At 30.4% G+C, this 19,560-nt stretch overlaps 1 long non-coding RNA gene across 1 annotated transcript; it reads right to left on the reverse strand.

Annotated features, from left to right (window-relative positions):
- Positions 1–17,433: 17,433 nt before the first annotated feature.
- On the reverse strand, positions 17,434–18,544 carry LOC119601502. The gene is made up of 4 exons (XR_005231238.1): positions 18,409–18,544; positions 18,304–18,348; positions 17,774–17,870; positions 17,434–17,705 (listed from the first exon to the last, which is right to left on the reverse strand). It is a non-coding gene; the product is annotated as an uncharacterized LOC119601502 (long non-coding RNA).
- Between the last annotated feature and the right edge of the window lie 1,016 nt (positions 18,545–19,560).

Raw genomic sequence — 19,560 nt, forward strand, 5'->3', positions numbered from 1 at the left:
TTTTTTTCTTTTTGTTCATTGCGTTGTGTTTTTGCTATTTAATCTTCATTTTTATGCAATTTATTTTATACACAATTGTGTAAATGTTTTAATTAAATTACATTTTACAGCTAATTAAATTTATTTGAATTTATTATTAATCGTTTAAGCTGTGTTGTTATTCTTTTGGTAAACATTGTAAATTTGTGTTGCTGTTGCACTTGTATGTTTATGTAAACATGCATGTTTGTGTGTATGTGTGTTTTAATTGATCGATCATGTTTCAGTGAAATTATTTAAATTTTTTCAATAAAAAAAATTGTTAACAGGATTAAACAAGAGCAATTGGTAGTTTACAGGTCACAAAGCTGATGATGGTTGCAAAAAAAGTTAAATGTTGTTAAATTTTTGCTTAAATTATCTTTAAATAAGAAAATAATTTATAAATTTTTATTACCATAGTTGATTTAATGTTTTAGCTTCGAGCACGAGTTAAATTTATTATTTAGCTGTATTTTGTTATTGTTTATAAATAGTTTTCATTTTAGTTATAAATCTTTTAATCTCCCCTTAGATTGTGGAATCTTCTTTCAATGTTAAAAGTATTTTAAATATTTTGACATTTCCAAGTGACAACAATTTATAATGAAAAGAACCACCAAGTGGCTCTTGAAAATAGTGTAACTATTCATAATAAATGTAAAGTCAAGTGCCATTAAAAGACAACACTTCTGCACCCAAAAAACAGAAAGAGAAAGAATCAAGGAAAAAACTACGAATTGTATGAAAGTAAATAGTGTGGATTAGTATAAAGCAATACTTTGTTGGATAAATTGAGGAACACACACCATTATCATAACACTCCAGAGCTTTCGAATATGATTTTGTATTCCAGTCAAGATTTTCAAGTCATTCGATATATAAAATTTTTGAAAAAATCTTTAGTGAAGTGATTAACTTCTAAGATATATATTCTGATCCCTTTAGAAACCAACCTATCCAGATATTTGTCTAGGATTGAGTAGAGTTTGGAAGAGGGTATAAGTGTCTTTTTTCCGTATTAGGGTGGGAGGAAGAATTCTCCCATGAGAAATGAGAAAGACGAATGATAGTAAAGATCTAATACTGCAGGGATTTCAACTTGATCCAATTACAACTGAGAATCCAAAGTACTGTTCGTTATATGTTCCGGAGTAAATGTATGCTTTCAAAGGAATGTTTTCTATATCTTTACATTACATCTTTCAGTCCGGACAGGGTTTCATTCTCATATTCAGGGATAAATCTTACCTCGGTAGTATTCTTGACTTAATCAGATTCTAACAGCCTCCCCAGAAACACTAATAGACCTTGAAATATATCGTATTATTCCGATGATTAAAGTATAAGATCTAATACATCAATCAGAAAGTTTTTGTTATAAGAATATCAAGAGGGCGTATGCCCGTTATTAAGAATTTTCTCCAAAATCACTAATAAATCTTGAACCAGATCGTATTATTCCAATGATTACAGTATGAGATCTAATATATTAATGCGAAAGTTTTTCTTATAATAATATGAAGAGGGACTTTTCTCCCAAAACATTAATAGACCTTGAACCAGATCTTAATATTCCAATGATTAGAGTATAAGATCTAATACATCGATCAGAAAGTTTTTCTTATAATAATATGAAGAGGGAGTATGCCCGTTATTAAGACTTGGCAGAAATGGAGGAGAGAACCCCAAATTATGAAAAAATACCTTTTAATAGGGGATGTACCTTTGCCCATTCAAAATATGTTCTTCGAAAACTGCAAAGGAATCATTAAAATTGTTTTAGTAGCAACTGATTTGTTTAAGCTACTCCTCTCCCATAGAACGAAGTAACTGCGAATTATGAGTTTCAAAGAGGCCGCCTAACGATAGTTGTATAGTTCTACGCACACAGATACGATTTGAACAACTGCAGCTAACGATCGCTAAATACTCTCAGCTTAGATTCAACCTCAGAGATCAGCAATGAGTCCGAAAGCTTTTCGAATAACTTTTACCTTCTCTGCAGTAAAAAAAATCCCTAACGTCTCCTCGTTTAGAGAGGGAATTATTTCCGTGTCAAGGAGGAATAAGAGAATACATATCGCCCATTTACTACAAAACTGGCATACCAAAATTTGGGGGTTTTGAACCGAGGGCTATTGTTTTCGTAAAAATGTATTTGTGAATATCTTCTTAATGATCTTATTTTTGTAACTTACAGTATACAACACCAAAAACTCCAACTGTCTTCTTCTTTAGAGCGTATTAGAGTGGAGTACCTTTTTTGTTGAAATACAAAAAGAGTAACCAATTTCTTCAAACCAGAAAAAACCTACAATAAACACATACTCTTCTCTTATTCTGAAGTGCAATTTAAATATTAGGTAACATTAAATAAACAATTTTCGACACATGTTAAAAAATAAAAAAAAAACAACAAATTCGAAATGAAGAATTAAAAAACTCTTTTTTAAAGAAAAAAACACTTGAAAAGATTTCTACACTTGAAACCACTGTAAGCGAGAAGGGAATAAACTCTATGTTATGTAATTGTTGAAAAGATAAAAGATGAATAAATATGAGGCAGTAAATATGTATATTTAAAGAGATTTAAATAATTTAACGCACTTTTGTGTTTAACAAGAGAAAATACAGAAAAAAAAATTAAAAAAATAAACGTTAAAATGCAAACTCATTATTTAAATGTTTGTATATGTTGGTTGTTTGTTTGTAAGTAAATATTTTATTGAACTTTTTATCCAGTTTTGTATTTTGCATTTAACTCGTATGTTTTTTTTTTTTTCAAAAGAATAGTTTATGGATTGTGAGTGTGGTTGGTCAAACTAACAATTTGCTATGTACTGCAAAGCGGGCGAAAAAAAAATACGAAAAACAAATGTATAAGAAGAGGAAATTATTTCCGCAATCCTTTACAATTCAGAGTTTCTTTTTTCCAGTTGAAAGTTTTGCGTAGTTTTGTGCTTTTTTCAATGCGTTTCTGCCGTTAATTTCAATGGTTGAAAAGAGCAACCGTTTACTCCTGCCGTTTATTTTCCCGCACTTTATTCTCTTGCTGCTTGCTGTCTGTTTCTGCACTATTTGTTTCATATTGAATATTCCTCTGTGTGACATTTAAAGTTTGATGTGCTTGGCCACTGCCAGCCACTAGGAAAAAAACGGCAATGGCAGTCAGTAGTTTAACGGTTTTCTCATCCTTTGAACATACCACTCATACTAAATATTCAACCAGCGAGCAAAAAACCGAGAGAAAAAAGTATTGTACACATTATTTGCACAATTCAACGATTTTAATTGCTTACGCGCGAATAGTTTTCAACAGAAAATTTCTATGGCATTGACTATGACGACACAGTATAACGTTGTGATTTGTTTTTTTTTTGCTTCTTTAATATGGAAAAATTATGAGGAAAGTATTTTATTTAAATAGTTTGTACTTAAATATTAATTTCACTTTAAAAGAGGTTATAAAGGTATTTTTATAAAAACCGTGAGAGAGGTATATGTGCATGTATGTAAGTTTGTCATTCCGTTTTTATAAAGTACAAATATTCTGTATTCCTATAAATAGCTCTGTTTGGCTCTCTGTCTGTATGTTTGTTGAAATAAATTTTATGCCAACCTCAGATATCTGCGTGACACAAGTATTCATTTTGAGAATTTTCTTTTTAATATTAATTATACAAATTTTAATAAATAAATAATAAAGTTAGCGGACATTAACTCTCTTGTTTAATTGATTCCATTCCTAGACCCCCAAGTAATGAAAATTTGACAACTACACAGAGGGAACGTTGTCAACATTGCAACAATTCGTTGTCGAAATCTAAATTTTATACACATCCGTTGTCTAAATGTTAACAAACGTGGTAACCTCAGGCAACGGATTGTTTGTCAATATAGAGCTTACCACGTTTGTTAACATTTAGACAACGGATGTGTATAAAATTTAGATTTCGACAACAAATTGTTGTAATGTTGTGAACATTACATAGTGTTGTCGTACGTATATATATACTTTGACAACGGATGGTATTGATATTTTATAAACAGTTTGGTGTCTATTTGGTACCAGGCGTATATAATTATTTTTCTCTCTGTGTATAAAAGAGTTATTTTCGTTATTATTATAGTCTAGACCTTATATTATGAACTGCCGACTGGACTACTATAGTCTGAACTTTGAAAAATACTCTGCAAAAGTCTTAAATATAGTCTAAAATCGGCACTAGTCTGAATTATATAGACTCAACTATAATATGGCTTATGGTTTATAGGGTTCTACAAATCTTAACCTTATATTATGAACTGCCGATTGGACTACAGCCTGAACTATAGTCTGAACTCTGAACAATACTCTTGAAAAGTCTGAACTATCTTCTAGAATATATTTATGTATTTTTAAATATAGTCTAAAATCTAACCTATAGTCTGGAATATGGTCTAAACTATAGTCTCGACAATAGTTTGCACCAAAGTGAAAACAATAGTCTGGACTATAATTTGAACCAAATTCCGGACTCTAGTTTGAACTGTAGTTTGGACTACAGTATGAAATATTGTCTCAACACTAGTCGGAATTATATAGACTCAACTATAATATGGCCTATGGTTTATAGGGTTCTACAAATCTAAACCTTATATTATGAACTGCCGATTGGACTACAGCCTGAACTATAGTCTGAAATCAGAACAATACTCTGCTAAAGTCTGAACTATCTTCTAGAATATATGTATTCTTAAATATAGTCTAAAATCTAACCTGTAGACTCAACTATAGTCTAGAATATGGTCTAAACTATAGTCTCGACAATAGTTTGGACTAAAATAAAAACAATAGTCTGGATTATAATTTGAACCAAATTCAGACTACAGTCTGAACTATAGTTTAGACTACAGTCTAAAATATTGTCTCGACACTAGTCTGAATTATAGACTCAACTATAATATGCCCTATGTTCGCCTTTCGAACAATCGACGTTTTATAAGAATAAAGTCGAAAAGTCGACTTTGTAAATAAAAGTCTAAATAAGACGGAAGTCGAAAAGTAAAAAAGTCCATATAATAAAATAATTAAAATCTGACTTTTTAATATAATAACAAAGTCAGTCTAAAATCTAATCAGTTTTATTGTAAACATTTTGAAAACAAACATTTTTCATTTGTAAATCTATATATTTTTAACATAAACATTGTAAAAGTAGTCAAAAAGGCGAATATTCGAAAAGAAAAAGCTCGAAACATTTGAAAATGTCAAAAGTCAAAAAGTAGACCTTTCATAAGTTTCAAAAAGTCGAATTTTTGTTACAACTATAGAACCCTAATGGTATGGACTTATTTATAGCCTGAACTTATTAATGCTCCCACATTTGATTTAGTATTGTCATATAATAAATGGTAAAATTAAAGGATTACAAAATTTAAAAAAATCTTTAGCAAAAAATACATCTCACACTTTCCGCACACTGTGCATTATATATTCTCCTGCATAAAAATAAACCGTAGAGACACATTTTGTATTTTTTTACAAAAAATATTTTCACTTATCAGTTCAATAAGCGGAAAATTAATGTTTTTTAACAATGATTGAGAGATAAACTTGAACCAACGAAATAAAAACGGCCAAATAGAAAATAAGTTTAAATAAAAGTTTATATATTTCCCTCGCATTAAAAGACCACAAAAATTGAGGTCAACTATAGAGACGGAGAAAAAAAAAATAACTGCAAAACGACAGCATGTAGGATGTAATATGAAAATAAACGCGTAGAAGAAAAAAAATTATTTAAATTAAAAAAAGTTTTTACTTAAAAATATAAACATAAAATACTCTTTATACTGTTTGCAAAGCTTAAACATTTAAAGACAAAAAACAAAAAATCAACTGTAGTATGAGTACAATGTATGTTTTTCAATGATGATGAAAACATCTTTATATATTTTCTTTCTACTTTTCAGTTTAGTTCAGTTGTTTTCTTTCTGTCTTAAGTTTTTTTTTCTTCTTGTTTTCTATATAAAAAAAATGTAAAATTTTCTACATATAAACAAAATTAAAAGTTTTACATCCTTAATGTTGACAAGATGTTGCCTGTTTGCTATTTTGTACAGAATGAGTGTCTTGTTATCTATAATGAGATCTATTTTCACATGCTCTGTATGAAAATTTTATACAAAAGAAGAAGAGGTTCCACAATGAGTAGAACACTTTCTTGCTCTGTTGCTACTACTGATGATATATGTATGTATGTAGCCTATTGCTGCTACTACTACTACATTTTTCTTCTGTTTCTGATACTATTTCTTGCTACAAGTTGATATTTTCTATGTAACCGTACTTGTTTTACAATGTCGCTGAGTTCAAACAGTGAATGTCCTATTTTAAGAAATTTTTAGTTATAGATTGGATGGATTATATTTCCTCGTAATTTAGCAGTTCGGGGTCATTTGCACCATTGTTATACCCATAAAAGTTTTCATTATTAATTAAGTTCATTTTGTGAATCCGTTGATTCCAGAGAGCAAGATTTCTCAAAACTTGCAGATATAACAAATCAGAAAATGCTTTAAGCAATATAAATATCTGAAAATGAGCACTTATAAGGTAAGACCACCATATAAAAATCTTTTTGTCGTTTTAAAATGTTTCTACCCACTTCCCATTCTTCAACCTGACACTGTAATTTTCTAACATGAGTGCATACCTTTAAAATTTTTTACCTCTTGCTTCTGCTTCATTTTAATATATGAAATATACATAGAAATAAGACAAACTTTCCTTTAAAACGCGTCACCCAACTTCATCGCTACTGTGGTAATGTGCAGTTAGAAATAAATAAAAAAAGCGAAAGAAAATGGAATTGTTTAAAATCTAAAGATGACGATGTCATGTGTACAGATATCGTTCGAGTATGAATGTACGTTAAATTTGTTACACAAAATGAAGGCAGAAAAATAGGAAAAACTTAGTTTTTCTATTAGTCTTTTGGAGTGAGTGAAGTGACTGAATGTTACGCTACATAATCACGTTGTGTACGTCAAAGGTGACAGAAAGATCAGAGGTATAGAAATGCAAAATTTTTAAGATATATAAGGTAGATAATAAATGACAACATTTCTATGGATTTATGACAAATTAAACGAATGAGATATTTAGAAGAGTCACAAAAAAATGTAAACGTCAAAATGATAGGGACACTCACTTATTTATTCTGCAAAAACCTGATTCGTTGCATGAAATAAGTTGTAAAAAATATAATTTAAAAAAGTCATACTGAACGGTTTTTGGTCTGCAGAATAGTATTTTGTGACTCAAATTTACTGGAGGACATTACTATAAGAAAAATAACTTTCCCGGAGGTAACGTACGCTATCAACAACATCGTTAGGTAGTACTTGAGGAGTATGCAAATAGACTAGGTCATGTTTATAGGAGGATTTATAGGATAGGCCTCTATCGGGTCTGTTGTTCGCTCCTTTTCATACAAACTATTTGTTGGTAAAAACACTGAAAGAATTATCGTCCGATGTTCTGAAACTCAGTTTCCTGGACACAATTCCTTGGCATAATATTAATCCCAAGATAATTTCGGTGAAAGCCTGACAAAGGCAAAGAAAGTGCTCCAGAATTCTAATGTCGTTTGTACAAGCTCTACATTCGTCAAATTTTGTGTAAATGTGACCGTAATCCTCATTTTGAGGAGACTTCGTCCTGCTCTCATTAGGGACCCCCGATTGCCTTCTGGCTATGTTAAATGGACGCCACTCAACATAGCTTTTGCATAATAGAGCTAATATAGTTTGTGCTTAGTCTATTCGAAACACTGATTCCATATGGAATGGAATAGAACAAAGTGGGCCGGTTCTATATTGAAGACTCAGGAACATAAATATACCACCGTTTACTTTATCACAAGACTAGCTCCCAGACAAATGTCCCATCAGTAACGTAATGAGTAAATTGGACTAGAATAAATATATTTACCGACAGCTAGATAAAGGTAATTTGTGCGATATCAGGTGATAAAATTAAATCTAAGACCGTAATGGATGTTAAGAAAGCTCTAAACGAATTCTCTTTCAGAGGTAGGATTTACATCGTACCAGGCCTCTCGGGAGTGGTCGGTAACGAAAGAGCGAATGTAATATCTATAAAGAGAAGGGAGCGAGGTAGTGTGGCTGTGCAACTTAATGGAATGCACTTGGGTGAGTCTTTAGATAATGAGAATGTCTTAAGGATGGAGCATTCCTTATAGCATCAGTAGGTTGTTTTCAACTGATGTCATTCCGAAACGGGGCTACTATGGCAAAATATTAGATAGCTCCAGTATTTGAGCAAAGTATACAAAAATTGCTACCGGCATGTAAGAATCTTAACCTCCTATTTGTAAGCAAGAGTAGTAAGTACCTACTTACCTCTCGTCAATTGTTATTAAAACTCGTAGATTAAACATGACGATACATTTTTAACCCAGAGACCAATGTATACTTTTCTAAAGGATTGAGCTGCGCTGAAACATTGGTCATTTTAAGACGGGAAGATATCTTTACTTATAAAACCTAGTATGTTATCTGCAAGTCCAATCAATGCTGTTTTTTCTCGACTTAACTTACCTGAAAATAAAAAAATATAGAAAATCTGAATTAAAATTTACAAATTTTAAAAAAATGTTAATAAAAAATTCTGTTTTAATATAACAATTTAACAAAAAAAAGTTCGATGTAAAATTTTTATAAAAAAGTCTTGAACATCTAATTATTCAAATCGCAATGTAGGGTATTTACAACAATTTTACCACTTGGAATTTTAAATGTTTATTTTCTTTCCTTTTTCTGAACTATTTTAAATGTTGTCTCTTAAACTCAGTTTAAGTGCGTTGTTCTACATTTTTCCTTCTAGCCTTAATTTTTAATTTAAAGTGTTTTGGTTAGCGTTTGAAGACACAATTCCATTATTCAAACCAAAGAACTAACGAACAAGAAAAAGGCTTTTGCTTCAATTTCTCTTAAGAAAAAAAAAAAAAAGAAAGGCAATAAGAAGTAGATGCAGATAACGAGACAAAGAGAAAAAAACAAGTGAAATGAAATGAATTGCTTATCGGCAAGGAAGTATCTTGTTTGACTTGACAAGTATTTAAGACGGTAACCCCATAAAAATTATATATATCTTTCTTTTCCTTAAAGATGAGAAAAGCACAGGTCTTCTTCTGAGTTTTTTACATAAAATAGAAAAAAGTAAAAGAAATTTAAAAAAAATGAGAAAAGAAAGGCAATAGGAAAATGTATTACTAACCTACAGCCTCTGTTGATGTTTGACTACAATACGTTTTCATTTTCAAATTTTCCCTTTTTTCTGCTCCTCATTCATTTGCTCGCTCGTAAAAAACGAAAACAACATCTTCTGCCAAACCAAGTAAAAAAAAGGATCCTTTTGCTAAAAAGGAGAGTGGGGGAGGGGTGAGTCTCTCGTTTATTTCACTCGTACTCGTACATTTGTTTTCAAAACAAATGAAAGTTTATGCGAGGTTGATTTCACCTTCTGCCTCAGAAATCTCACCCTTCACATAAATGGAATGGAATTGAAATGTCTAAGGTGCTTGAGCTTATCCTGGCTTTTAATCTCAATTTAATGTTTTGTAAAAGCATATTTGTTATAATGGAAATGCCTTCACCTACATTATCGTTATGTCGGAGTATAGATGTATGTATGTCTGTTTGTGTTTTTATATTTATGTGTTTGTGTTTGAAATGTGTTGTTGTAAGTAGGAGGCGTAAGTGCTGCTGCCATTGCCTCCTGTACTGACGATGATGCTGTTTATTTGTTTCTGACTGTATGTATGTAGGTGTAAGTTTATATGTGTTGGGTAAATATTGCTTAAAATTAATAGAACTTATTGTAGAATTTTGGGTGTAGCATACAAAATAGAGGCGTTTTGAAGGAAAATTCATAAAAAGGAAATTTAAATGTAGGGGCAGTTTCCGTTAACCAATTGGTTGGTATAAAACTAATTGAAAGTAGCAATTTCAGAAGCGAATTGTGAATTTATGTACATCAAAATTATATGTTTATAAAAATTAGCCATGGAACATTGTTTACGAGCAATAAGAAAATTTTAATTAACAAAACCCTCTCATAACTCAGCCATGTTAATAAATATTTAACTGAAGGATAATGTTTGTCAACTTTATCCTTTTTGGATCCCTTCTTCCTTAAAATGAGATCATACCAAACAAATCGTTATAAGTGGGTCACCTAATGCGGACAGGCATTCAGAATATGCGTCCTGACATAAAAACGTCATGACAAGTCTCACTTGCCTTATAGTCCAAACCATACCCCGTGTGTGTACTATTTGTTTTAATTGGTGCAGAATGCTCGTACTAAAATATCGATTACCTACTTCGGATAACAGATGTGATTTTTATTCTATTGTACAAAAATTTTGTGATTTTCGAGGTGTTTTTTTCATCCATTTTAAAGAATTTAAGTAGAATTCTTCAATTTAATTAATAATTAAATTTTTTACAAATTAATAATTATAGCACCCTTGGGCCTAATTTTGGATACAACAGAGCTTTGTGTTAACATTTATGCTTTGGTTTTTTTCTAATTTTTTCTACTAAAAAAATCCCCCAGAGTATTTCCCAAGACGACACTGTTCACCTTAACCAAAGTACCTTATTTCCATTTACTACAAACAAATACATAAACATTCCCAACAACTTCTTTTTTTTTTTTTTTTTTTTGTTTGTATGCAGACGATTACTTTTGGAACACTTTTCCACACAGGCACACACATATCCAAACATACAGGAGCATACATATATCCACAAACATCATACACATACATACATACAAACATAAAGTAGAAATTTCACTTAAAGTACAAACGTAAATTTCGCATAAAAGATTTCCTACTTAATAGGAACAGATCATTGAAAACTCCCCAAAAAAGCATTAAGGGCAAACACATACACACAAATACATTAAGTTAAGGTATATCGTTTGGTATAATATGTATCAGTATTTGTGGCAGTAGCAGACATCTACATCGGTATGATGTTATTAGTGGGCGTTAGTAAGATATTCACTTAAAGGAATTTAATACATACAAACGTACTTACGCAAATACTTAGCAGTTTGTAGTTAGTAGTGAGTGTATTTGACATATCCTTACAGGTAAAATATATTTATAGTATATTTGTATGAAATACTTCTAGCATACAAACTCTTAAAACCAAAACCGCAAATAAAGCATTTGTTTGTCATACTTAAATAAAAAGTACAAGAAAAAGTGCCTGTATGCATATTTTTACATCTCCTAATGCTTTAATAAGTATTTGTAACTAAAATATATGATTTTTTAATTTTTCTCTTTTTCAAGAGTCAAAAAAGAATGGAAGTCTTTAGAACCCGATTTTTTATTTTAAAACTTCAATAACATAGTCCTTTCGTTTATCACAATAAAACATTTGACATCTTATTATTGAAAGTTTCTGATAAATTTTTATAATAGAAAAATTTCGATAAATTTTTCTCGTCTATAGTCTATAATATAGACTATAGCCTAGACTAGTCTATAGTATAGACTATAGCCTAGACTAGACTACAGATTAGACTATAGACTAGACTATAGAGTAGACTATAGCCTAGACTATAGACTAGACTATAGCCTAGATTATACTCTAGACTATAGACTAGACTATAGCCTAGACTAGCCTAGACTATAGACTATAGACTAGACTATAGACTAGACTATAGGACTAGACTATAGACTAGACTATAGACTAGACTATAGACTAGACTATAGACTAGACTATAGACTAGACTATAGACTAGACTATAGACTAGACTATAGACTAGACTATAGACTAGACTATAGACTAGACTATAGACTAGACTATAGACTAGACTATAGACTAGACTATAGACTAGACTATAGACTAGACTATAGACTAGACTATAGACTAGACTATAGACTAGACTATAGACTAGACTATAGACTAGACTATAGACTAGACTATAGACTAGACTATAGACTAGACTATAGACTAGACTATAGACTAGACTATAGACTAGACTATAGACTAGACTATAGACTAGACTATAGACTAGACTATAGACTAGACTATAGACTAGACTATAGACTAGACTATAGACTAGACTATAGACTAGACTATAGACTAGACTATAGACTAGACTATAGACTAGACTATAGACTAGACTATATAGACTATAGACTAGACTATAGACTAGACTATAGACTAGACTATAGACTAGACTATAGACTAGACTATAGACTAGACTATAGACTAGACTATAGACTAGACTATAGACTAGACTATAGACTAGACTATAGACTAGACTATAGACTAGACTATAGACTAGACTATAGACTAGACTATAGACTAGACTATAGACTAGACTATAGACTAGACTATAGACTAGACTATAGACTAGACTATAGACTAGACTATAGACTAGACTATAGACTAGACTATAGACTAGACTATAGACTAGACTATAGACTAGACTATAGACTAGACTATAGACTAGACTATAGACTAGACTATAGACTAGACTATAGACTAGACTATAGACTAGACTATAGACTAGACTATAGACTAGACTATAGACTAGACTATAGACTAGACTATAGACTAGACTATAGACTAGACTATAGACTAGACTATAGACTAGACTATAGACTAGACTATAGACTAGACTATAGACTAGACTATAGACTAGACTATAGACTAGACTATAGACTAGACTATAGACTAGACTATAGACTAGACTATAGACTAGACTATAGACTAGACTATAGACTAGACTATAGACTAGACTATAGACTAGACTATAGACTAGACTATAGACTAGACTATAGACTAGACTATAGACTAGACTATAGACTAGACTATAGACTAGACTATAGACTAGACTATAGACTAGACTATAGACTAGACTATAGACTAGACTATAGACTAGACTATAGACTAGACTATAGACTAGACTATAGACTAGAGTATAGACTAGACTATAGACTAGACTATAGACTAGACTATAGACTAGACTATAGACTAGACTATAGACTAGACTATAGACTAGACTATAGACTAGACTATAGACTAGACTATAGACTAGACTATAGACTAGACTATAGACTAGACTATAGACTAGACTATAGACTAGACTATAGACTAGACTATAGACTAGACTATAGACTAGACTATAGACTAGACAGTAGACTAGGCTATGGATTTGACTATAGACTAGACTGGAATTAGTATATGACAACTCCTGTATTTTATTTTTCTTCACTTTTGTAGTACAGTGTTATTAAACAAATAAAATTGTTTAAATCATACTGTTTTTGCTGCAACAAATCTTTAAGTCATTTGCCAAAAGTTTAACCCAGAAGTCAAGTGAAATATTTTAACATTTTTTCTTTCTGAATAAAAGTTTAATATTAATAAAATAAGTATTATAAAATCCTATCAATTATTGCAGAGTAGTAAAAAGAATCTAGTTACTAAGTAAATAAATGTTCAAATAATATTGCATTGCAACTAAAAATTTCTAAAGAATATAAAATAATATTTTGCCAATAATTTTTAAATGACATGATTTAGAACAGAACCCATTTATTCCTCATACAACATACATTTATATTACTGTTACATATTCATATATTATTATACTTTTAGTTAGTAGTATAAAAAGGACATTAAAAGGACACAGTCTAGCAGCGCATTGGGTGAGGATGTTAGAATGAGGACTAAGTAAAAAGAAAACTATGAGTATTTATGGTCTTAATTAATGCAAAAGTTTTTGCTTTTAGTGCATAAAAGTTGTTTGAATTATACCATTATTATACATATTTGCAACACAGAGGAAAAAAAAAACTGTCATTTGAAATTAAATTATTGTAATGCATTTATTGGTAGAGCAGGAATTGTTAAACCGATTCCGTAAACGATTTAGAATGTGTTTGAACTGTAGGGATTAGGAATAACTGCAAAAGAAAAATTACTATTTAAATCCTAACTAACTATGATATCCAATTCAGTTTAAAAATTTCCAAACTGCATTATTCTAAGAAAAATGTCCCACAAAGCATAAATGTTATTCTAATTGAATTTAAAATATTTATTCTTATAAAATTTATAGCTGCAATTCGCCTTCAATAACGTTTGCGTTAACGTTTAGCAATTTGGAAAAAATTGCCAACTATTACATTCAGTAACGTAAAGGAAACAGAAATAATTATGGGCACAATTAAAAATTTAACTTTACATTAAAATATTACTTCTAGCTGTTGCTGGCAAAGAGGAGGAGGAAGAGCAATATATATTTAACACCCGTAACACTCGGTCTGGATAATGAATGAATAAAATTGTTATAGAAAATGCATTTTGTGAAAAAGTTGCATAAATTTATAGATCCTTTGGGTTGTTAATTTACAATAAAAAACGACTATGAGAGTTTTAGCAAAACAATGTTAACAAATAAAATAAACTATAATGAAATGAAAGAAAATAGTTTGTAATGAAATATAAGTTATTTATGATTATTACACACTGGCAGCAACAGCAACAGTGGTAGGAAAAGCAACAGCTAGTCAGAGTAAGAAGTATACATATGTATGGGACGATTTAGGAGTCCCAAGAAAAAGTAACAGTTTGTATTTGTTTTTTTCATTTGTTCGTTTTAGTGTTTATTCTCGTTTCAATGAGATTTTTGTTTACAAATCATTAAAATCATTTAAGTCCTTTTTTGCATGCATGCAATGTTGTTTGTTAGCAGGTAGATCAACGAGAACGAAAGCAACAGCAAAAAGTGTGATTTTTAGCTTTGGCAACAAATTTATCCACACAATAATTATAAGTGCAACATACAAAAGAAGAACATCTCAAACTCAAACCACAAAAAAGAAACTAAACTGAAACTTTTATCACAGAACAACATGAATATTTCTGAAGGCACTATGGGAGAGAGAAAATAAAATGAAAAATATGTAATTAGATGAAATTTTAATATCGGTCCCCAAAGAGAGCTTTTCAAAAGCAAATCAATCAGATTACCACTCAAAAAAATTCTGCGATGATCAGTTTATTATAGGATCAAGAGATGAGAAAGTGAGAGAAAATAAAATGAAAACAAGTAGGAAAGTATAGTCGGGCATGGCCGTCTATATGATACCCTACACCACTGAGTATGTTAAAAATGTAGATTATTTTTAATAATAAAGCATTTAAGTAGTTTACCTTAATTCTGAAATATTTTAACAATTTGTTGAAAAAAGTGATTTTCTAAAAGAGGGGTTATATGGGGCAAGGGTAAATATAAGCCTCTCCTTATAAATTTTGGTATATGGCTTTAAGTTTACATTAGAGTTAACTATCATCGTGATACTAGTGTTTATTAGTGAATTATTGACCTTCAAGTCATTTTCTGAAGGGGACTTTGTATGGGGGCTAGGGTCAAATAAAGTCCGTTAATTACGAAAATCGGTAGTATTATTAGGACGTATATAGAACAAAGTTTTGTCGATTTTTGTAGAGATACTACAATATGTAACATAATTATGAACTCAAAAGCTCTTTTCTGGGGGTAGGGTTGTATGGGGACTAGGTGAAATAATGGACCGATTTCAACCATTTTCAATAGGCGAAGAGCAGGTATGGTCCAAATTTCATCAAAATATATTGAAAATTGTGATCTGTACCTTGCTGCGCACAATGTTTACATGGACAGGCAGTCAGCCGGACAGACGGACGGACGGACATGGCTTAAGCGACTCAGAAAAGCATTCTGTCGATCGGTCGATCGGTATATTTTAAGGTGGGTGTAGGACCAATATTTTTGTGTGTTACAAACATCAGCACAAACGTATAATACCCTCCCCGCTATGGTGGTGTAGGGTATAAATATGTAATTAGATGAAATTTCAATATCGGTCCCCACAGAGAGGTTTTTAAAAGAAGATCATTCAATCAGAGTATCGCTTTATCATATCAGTCTATTATACAGGCGCGGATCCACGGGGGAGGAAAGAGGGAAGCTATGTCATAACCCATACTTCTTCATGGGTTACGACATGTCAATAGGAGGTCTTAACGAACTTTAATCAAAGACCTAAAAGATGAGATCTTATTTGATCGGGACCACGAGATCATGCTAATCATTCTTGAATGAGGGAATCATTGTAGACTGAGAACCCATCACTCCGAGAGACAGAATTTGCAGCTAAGTATTAACATTATCCGATTCGAATAAAATATTATATTTATAATATCTCCACCAAGGTATTAATTGTTACTTAAGGCTTTAAGTTTTTTTCGTTCTTAACAAATTGTAACCCTATATAATTATATATTATAATCTGATCAAAACTCCTCGAATTTTTCAAAATCTCAAAAACTTTTAGACAATACCAACCCATAGTGTTACTGTTGCACAATGTGGAAGTGCATGTATTTTGTAAAGTTTGCATTGGTGGCTCGGCGACATGCAATTAATTCTCTAAGCAGCTAGTGACGACGATGTAACGTTAACACAATGAGGAACACACACATGAACATGTAGTCTTCACCTAACGCGGAGACTATCATACAGACTTACTTACATCCTAGTAGTTTTATAAGGAGTCAGTTCCCCAAATCTCTACATTATTTATTGGCTTGATTTTTTTATATATTTTTCTTTCGACATGTTTATTTTCTTTTTAATAATGGAGAGAAGCCAATTGTCGCTTTTCTATTCTTAAGTAATCTAGAAAGTAATTAGTTATTTAAGCTACTTTACCAAAAGTAATCTAAGTATTATAGAATCAATGGTCATCTGCTGGTCAATTGACTTTACTCTAGAACAATAAATAGTAACACAGTTAAGTAATTCTGTAATGATTAATCCATAGTTCGGTACAACCTCCTCAAACTGCAGGGTTACTAACTGCCTTACAAATGTGTGTAAATTGGCAATGTAACAAAAAAAAAGAGTAACAAACACCTTAGAAATACGTAATGCAGGTTTTAAGTTCAAGTACGCATTACAAAAGCTTTAAGGAAGTGTCATTACACTCAAAATATTTTGTACGTAAATTCAACTGAAAAGCCATTTTAAACAAATGAAATATCATTTAAAAAACGGACTACAAACTTTTCATTTAAATCAAAAGAATTTTTCAATTATTTTTGAATGTTATTTTTATAACTAACAAATTATGTAGAAAGAAATGTTTTTTTCAGTAATTTCAACATACAATTTTTTACCTACAAAAACAGTAAAAATGAAAAAAATTTCAGTTATTTTAACTTACAAAAAATTACCTACAAAAAAGTAGTTTCTACTGTATTTTCTGTTGTTTTTAATGACAAAAAACAAACTCCCAGTAAAGTTAAACTAACTGCTTTTTCTTTGGATTTATGCACATATGTATTTATTTAATTATAGTGATATAAGAAATATCTTAACTATTTAGAAAATCGATTATTATGATAAATATAACAGATTTACATACAATATGGTAACACATCAAATGACTAATAACAATTTAAAAAAAATCGATTAAAATGATATTATTACTCCGATATCCCGAAACGTTTTAACAGCAAGTTTTTGGCCATTGATAGTTCTAGTACTTGAACAACGTGAAATTGCACACAAATAGCACAAGAATCTGAAGAAACTAAAAAGAAGAAATTTTTTTTATAAAATATGTATATTATGTAAAATTTGTGACAAATGCATACTTACGATTTAATAGCTGTCAATGCACCAGCCTCTATATTTGGTAGCAAGTTTTTGGACATTCACCTTGTATTTTAAAAAGGAATATAGAAGATTTCTAGATCTAAAAAATAAAGAATATTTATCAAAATGTACTATTAACAAAGTTTTAAAAAAGCATAACCGGTCTAGATCGACTAAATGAAGCCGATTGGTTCTGGTTATATAAATTTATTTTTGCAGATTTTATGAGGGTCAAATTGTTAATTCTAATTTCCAGTTTCGGACGACATTTTTATGGAGATGGTAGCCCGATTTTAAACAGTTTTTATAATCTTAGTCCTTACACCAAAGAAAACCTCTTTTGGCAAATTTTATAAAAATATCTTGTGACATAGACACTCGGACGGACGGATGGACGAATGTAGTAAACAATCCACGTCGATGCATTGCAAACATCAACACCAACATTAACACTTTTCAGTAAAATAGTCCAGGGTATAATAAAATCTTAAGATATTCTAATTGGATTAAGAATTAGTATGTAGAAATCTTACCTTTAAATAACATGCAATTATAAGGAACTCACGACTTTGATGAAACTAAAACAGGCGTTTTTTATAAAATATTTTTAATAAAATGCATACTTAATGCTAACTTACCATTTATATCGCTATTATTACGCCAATTTAAAATATACATAAATCTGTATTTTATATAAAAAAAATAACAAATTGTGTTTTTTAAAATTATTGTATTATTTTCTTTGGCATTTAAAACTTTTACCGGAAATGTTTTTTTTAATTTTTTAAAAACAAAAATAATTACCAATAATATTAACTGTAAAGAAAAAAACATTTTTTTCTGTAGTTTGTTGTTTAAACAACATATCCAAAAGGTTAAAAAATATTATTTTCAATAAAATAAATGAATTTTCATTGATTTTTAACTTTACAGAAAACTTTTTGGATAAACTACAATCAGTTAATGTAAAACTTTTTTGAGTGTACCAATGAGTAACTAAGCAGCCAGCAATAACATCGTATTTGTTGCAGCTTAAAATCTTAGTTCATACTATATAGTAGGTAAAGCAAGCACGTCGCGTCGTCTCTACATGTATTAACATGTACATTTATATGTATGTAGTATGTGTGTGATTGTGCATGTTTTAAAACTCAAAAGTGCTAATTAAATGCTCTCGATTCTCCATCTTTTCTTTGAATAAACAAAAAAAATTTAAATTAAAATGAAAACGACAAAATGAAAAAAACTAAAATAAGTAAAAAGCAAACAACAATACACGTACATTTAAAGAACATGCATGTCATTGGCAGGCTGGTAGTCAGCAATATTACAGTAGCAACACTGGTAGGTACTTCAGTTCAGTAAGACAAGTACTTAAGAGTTGCATTCATTGTATCCGTTCATAGTGTTCTAGCTTTGTTGTAACTGCTTAGGTTGATCCATACATTTAAGCAGAAATAAACTATGTATTTGCAAAGGTGTAATGCTGTTTAGTTCGTTAAGAAAATGCATTTGTGCATTGTTGTTGCTAGAAGAACAGCGTAAGAAGCTTGTCCTCATTAAAGGTGAGAAAACACCGGTAACAAGTGCAAATTTTAATTTAAAACAAATTAAAGCACAAACATAAATTAAAATAAATTCGTGATCAAATATTAAATAAACGTAAAGCTTAAACCAGTAAAAGGGAGTAAAATTTTATAAAATTAAATTTACAATTTTATAAAACATTTTTGCAATATTCATAAAGTTTATTTTTAATTACATTGCTTGTGAAGCAATTAAATACTATA

This window comes from Lucilia sericata, unplaced genomic scaffold (assembly GCF_015586225.1).
Source record: "Lucilia sericata isolate MDLA Ls3-8-SP2 unplaced genomic scaffold, ASM1558622v1 Contig000171F_arrow, whole genome shotgun sequence".
NCBI classification, from domain to species: domain Eukaryota; kingdom Metazoa; phylum Arthropoda; class Insecta; order Diptera; family Calliphoridae; genus Lucilia; species Lucilia sericata.